This window comes from Panthera tigris, chromosome E2, assembly GCF_018350195.1.
Source record: "Panthera tigris isolate Pti1 chromosome E2, P.tigris_Pti1_mat1.1, whole genome shotgun sequence".
Taxonomy (NCBI): Eukaryota; Metazoa; Chordata; class Mammalia; order Carnivora; family Felidae; genus Panthera; species Panthera tigris.
In genome coordinates this window covers 26088954-26094862 of record NC_056674.1, presented here as the reverse complement: position 1 = coordinate 26094862, position 5909 = coordinate 26088954, and the positions used below count along the sequence as shown (strand labels likewise).

The window sequence follows — 5909 nt, the reverse complement described above, 5'->3', positions numbered from 1 at the left end:
TTATTTTTTTAAGTTTATATTGAGACAGAGAGAGAGAGCATATGCAAAACTGGGGGAGGGGCAGAGGGAGAGAGAGAATCCCAAGCAAGTTCCATCAGTGCAGAGCTGATGTGAGGCTGATTCCCACAAACCATGAGATCATGATCTGAGTTGAAATCAGGAGTCGGATGCTTAATTGATGGAGCCACCCAGGAACCCATGTTTCCACATTTTAAAAGAGAAATAAGAGATGTTAAATCAGATTGGTCTTGTCCAGGCTGTCTATATCCAATATTAATTGTGCAGAATATTTAGGAAACGCTCAAGTAGGCTTTTAAACTCCAGTCTAAGCCCCTTTAAGTCTGTCCTCTGCACAGATGGGCAATGTTTTAGTGTTTAGTGTCTTAAAACATTAGTTTGTCGGGGCGCCTGGGTGGCTCAGTTGGTTGAGTGGCCGACTTCGGCTCAGGTCATGATCTCGCGGTCCATGAGTTCGAGCCCTGCGTTGGGCTCTGTGCTGACAGCTCAGAGCCTGGAGCCTGTTTCAGATTCTGTGTCTCCCTCTCTCTGACTCTCCCCTGTTCATGCTCTGTCTCTCTCTGTCTCAAAAATAAATAAATGTTAAAAAAATTTTTTAAAAAAACATTAGTTTGTCATGATTCTCCATAAATTCCTAGTGCTCAAAACTACATACAGTGGGGATCCAATCTCCTAAACCAATCTCATCTCCAAGTACTCTATCTGGGGTTGCTTCCTCAGTCCTCCAAAGCTTCATGATTATTTTTACCTCTGACATCCATATTCTTCTTTCAACTTATCCCAAATCTCATCCATTGTTTAAAGCTTGGTTTGATTCCCACATTTGTGGAGAACTACCAAGTGTCACTTACCTTTCGTTCTTCAATTCATTGCCACATTTTGCCTGTTCTGCTCTGTATGTAGGGAACTAATCCATGCAAACTCTGCTTCCTAGGCTCCCTTGCTAACTGTGCTAACTGGTTTCCAGGTACATTCATCCAATAGGAGGTAAGAAGCCAGAGGACATCTTTGAGGAGTGGCATCTCTGATAGTGACTCGGCTCCTCCATGGTCAACTCTAGCCTCTGCAGTTGCTAATCTCTGGGCTGCCTCACTAACCCTGTTTGTCTTCTCATATCTTCCAAGCAACTTTATATCCTGGTAATGAGTCCTCCATATTAAATTCTCTTTATTTGGATACCTGGAATAGATTCATTTTTCCTCACTAGAAATTTTTTTTTTCAAACAGAAGACCACTTCATAATCTCTCTCTTCTCTGCTTACCCATAATAAGCACTGCCATATCAATTGTTCAATAATGTTACTTAACTTTTAAATAGTAGTATAGCTTGAATTATTTAAAATAGTACAAAATAATAGACCATAAAGAGCTTCTCATCCTAGATGCCCAGTCTTCTGTTTAAGTATACACTAGTTAGAGCATGTTGGCAGACTAGGAAAATCCTGGTCTTCTGTCTTCCACAGAAACAATAAATTAACAACAATATATGGACCATGATACCCCTGTGAAAACTCTGGATACAGTTGAAGAGCTATGGCACTCAAGCCAATGTAAATTCAAGAAAGAATTCCAGAGTAAGAGGTAGAAAAATTTATGAGATTTTGCAAAACCATAACCTCTCTCTACCCAGCATAGCAAGTCACAACATTCACCCGTACCAATACCAGAGATCTTTCCTAGGGTCTGAAACAAACTGGTGCATCCATTTGTGCATCCAACTTTCTGGGTTGTCTGGAGGATGACTGAGGTATTGGTTTCTGTATTGTCTGACTTACAACATTGATGGTACTGGTGCCAGAGTTTGGAAGCTGCTGAAAACAAAGGCAAGCATTTCAGGACATTACAGCTACAGTTCTGCATGCATACATAAAGGGTTACAAGACATCAGAAAAGGTTTGAACAGTCTTAGAACTTCTACTCAGGTTAATTATGAAATTCTTCTTCTGCACAAAGCCAGTACTTAAAGATTTGGAGAGGTAGCTGCTTATTCAAATGCACAAATCTCAAAAAAAAAAAAAATCACAAGGCATACAAAGACACAGGGAAACAGGGCCCAAAGGAACAAAATAAAACTTCAGACCTTAAACGAAAGTAGATCTCTAAGCTGCTTGACAAAGAACTTAACTGTCATAAAGATGCTCATTGAGCTAAAAGAGAACACTGATAGAAAACTAAATGAAATTAGGAAAACATTGCACTAACAAAATGAGAATATCAACAAAGAGAAACTATCAAGAAGACCCAAACAAATTATGGAGCTGAAAATTACAATAACTAAACTGAAAAAAATTTCTAGTGAGGCTCAATATCAAACTTGATCATACAGAAGAAGGAACCAGTGAACTTGAAGATATGTCACTGGAAATCAGCTAGAGAAGCAAAAAGAAAAAAAGAATGGAGAGAAGTGAAGAAAGCCTAAAGGACTTATAGGATGCTAGAGAGTAGATCAATAGCTGTATGATGGGAATCTCAGAAGAAGAAAAAAAAAAAGAGAGAAAGGGACAGGACAGAAAGGACAGAAAGTTTATTTGAAAAAATAATGGCTGAAAACTCCCGAATGTTGGGAAAGAAATTTTCATTCATATTCATGAGCTCATACATATTCAAGAAGCTCAAAAATTCCAAATAGGATAAACCCAAAGAAACAAAGAGAGAATCTTGAAAGCAGCAAGACAAAATTGACTCGTCATGTACAAGGGAGCCTCTGTAAGATTATCAGCAGACAACTTACAGGCAAGAAGGGATAATATATTCAGAGTGCTGAAAGGAAAAAAAATCTCAATCAAGGATGCTGTATCTGACAAAACTGTCTTTCAAAATGGAGAAATTAAGATTTTCCCAGAAAAGCAAAAGCTGAGAGAGTTCTTTACCACTAGACCTGACCTGTCCTATAAGAAATGCTAAAGGGAGTCCTTCAAGTGAAAAAAAAAAAGATGGTAGAAAGCAGCTTGAAGCTGTATGAAAATATAAGGTTCTCCAATAAAGGTAAATATATGGACAAATATAGTAAACTGTACTGTTGTGATTTTGGTGCATAAAATTAGAGGTGAAAATCCAGCAAAAAAAAAGATATAAATCGATGTTAATAGGTATACAACAAATAAAGACATAATTTTTGACATTAATGACATGAAGTGGGGGGATGGAGCTGTAGAGGATAGAATTTTTGTACATGATGGAAATTATCAGTTTAAAATAGAATGTTACGGGAACTTTCTAGAACGCTCAGTGCAAAACGGAGAAGCGGCGGCTGCCCGAGCTGCGCCCAGCAATGTGCTCCCTCCAGCTCCCCCACACCGACCTCAGCCCCCTCACCGGCTGTAGAAAATGGTGAAAGAAAACACTTACTACATTTTGGGGGTCAAACCCAATGCCACCCAGGAAGAATTGAAAAAGGCTTACAGGAAATTGTCTTTGAAGTACCACCCTGACAAGAATCCAAATGAAGGAGGGAAGTTTAAACAGATTTCTCAAGCTTATGAAGTGCTCTCTGATATGAAGAAAAGGAAATTATATGACAAAGGAGGAGAACAGGCAATTAAAGAAGGTGGAGAAGGTGGTGGTTTTGGCTCCCCCATGGATATCTTTGATATGGTTTTTTTTTGGAGGAGGAAGGATTCAGAGAGAAAGGAGAGGTAAAAATGCTGTGCACCAGCTCTTTGTAACTTTAGAAGATTAGTATAATAGTACAACAAAAAAAACTAGCTCTGCAAAAGAATGTGATTTGCAATGAATACGAAGGCCAGGGTGGTAAGAAAGGAGTGGTAGAATGTTGTCTCAATTGCTGAGGTACTGGAATGAAAATAAGAATTCATCAGATAGGACCTGGAATGGTTCAGCAAATTCAATCTGTGTGCATGGAGTGCCAGGGTCATGGGGAACGGATAAGTCCTAAAGATAGATGTAAAAGCTGCAATGGAAGGAAAATAGTTCGAGAAAAGAAAATTCTAGAAGTTCATATTGACAAAGGCATGAAAGATGGCCAGAAGATAACATTCCATGGTGAAGGAGACCAAGAACCTGGATTGGAACCAGGAGATGTTATTGTTTTAGATTAGAAGGACCATGCTGTTGTTACTAGGCGAGGAGAGGCATGTTCATGTGTATGGACATACAGCTGGTTGAAGCACTGTGTAGCTTTCAAAACCAATGTCTACTCTTGACAACAGAACCATTGTCATTATCTCTCATCCAGGTCAGATTGTCAAACATGGAGCTATCAAGTGTGTGCTGAATGAAGGCATGCCAATTAATCGTAGACCATATGAAAAGGGTTGCCTAATCATCGAATTTAAGGTAAACTTTCCTGAGAATGGCTTTCCCTCTCCTGATAAACTCTCTTTGCTGGAAAAACTCCTACCTGAGAGAAAGGAAGTAGAAAAGACTGATGAAATGGACCAGGTAGAACTGGTGGACTTTGATCCAAATCAGGAAAGAAGGCGCCATTACAATGGAGAAGTGTATGAGGATGATGAACATCACCCTAGGGGAGGTGTTCAGTGTCAAACCTCTTAATGGGGCCAGTGAATAACACTGCTGGCATTTTATATGCAGTGATGAATGAGCGAAAGACTATAATCATAGCTCACTACTTACTGTTGTTGTTGTTGTTTTAATATTCAACTATAGTAGTGTTTTAAAAGTTAAATGAAGAGTAAAAAATATAAAAGTTCTGACTTTGCCCTGTATGTATGATGACTTCAGTGTGCAACATAAGTTTAATACTTGTAAAAACTACTTCCAAAAAAAATCTCCCCATGAGGTCCCAATAGTTCATTTTTGCTTTTAATTCCCTTGCCTTTGGAGATGTGTCGAGTAAGAGATTGCTACAGCTGAGGTCAGAGAGGTATTTTCCTGCTTTCTCCTCTAGGGTTTTGATGGTTTCCTTTCTCCCATTCAGGTCCTTTATCCATTTTGAGTTTGCTTTTGTGAATGGTGTAAGAAAGTGGTCTAGTTTCATCCTTCTGCATGTTGCTGCCCAGTTCTCCCAGCACCATTTGTTAAAGAGACTATCTTTTTTCCCTTGGGTGTTCTTTCCTGCTTTGTCAAAGATTAGTTGGCCATACTTTTGTGGTCTATTTCTGGGGTTTCTATTCTATTTCATTGGTCTATGTGTCTGTTTTTGTGCCAATACCATGCTGTCTTGATGATGACAGCTTTGTAGTAGAGGCTAAAGTCTGGGATTGTGATGCCTCCTGCTTTGGTCTTCTTCTTCAAAATTACTTTGGCTATTCGGGATCTTTTGTGGTTCCATACAAGTTTTAGGATTGCTTGTTCTAGCCTCAAGAAGAATACTGGTACAATTTTGATTGGGATTGCACTGAATGTGTAGATAGCTTTGGGTAGTATTGACATTTTAACAATATTTATTCTTCCAATCCATGAGCATGGAATGTTTTTCCATTTCTTTATATCCTCTTCAATTTCCTTCATAAGCTTTCTATAGTTCTCAGCATACAGATGTTTTACATTTCTGGTTAGCTTTATTCCTAGGTATTTTATGCTTCTTGGTGCAATTGTGAATGGGATCAGTTTCTTTATGTGTCTTTCTGATGCTTCATTATGGGTGTATTAGAATGCAACTGATTTCTGTACATTGATTTTGTATCCTGCAACTTTGCTGAATTCATCAGTTCTAGCAGACTTTTGGTGGAGTCTATTGGGTTTTCCATGTATAATATCATGTCATCTGCAAAAAGTGAAAGCTTGACTTCATCTTTGCCAATTTTGATGCCTTTGATTTCCTTTTTGTTGTCTGATTGCTGATGCTAGAACTTCCAACACTATGTTAAACAACAGCGGTGAGAGTGGACATCCCTGTCCTGTTCCTGATCTCGGGGAAAGCTCTCAGTTTTTCCCCATTGAGGATGATATTAGCTGTGGGCTTTTCA

The 5909-nt window shown here is 38.8% G+C and overlaps 1 pseudogene; it reads left to right on the top strand.

Moving 5' to 3' along the window:
* The first annotated feature begins 3345 nt into the window (after positions 1–3345).
* Positions 3346–4533, top strand: LOC102960133 (annotated as a pseudogene).
* Positions 4534–5909: the final 1376 nt, after the last annotated feature.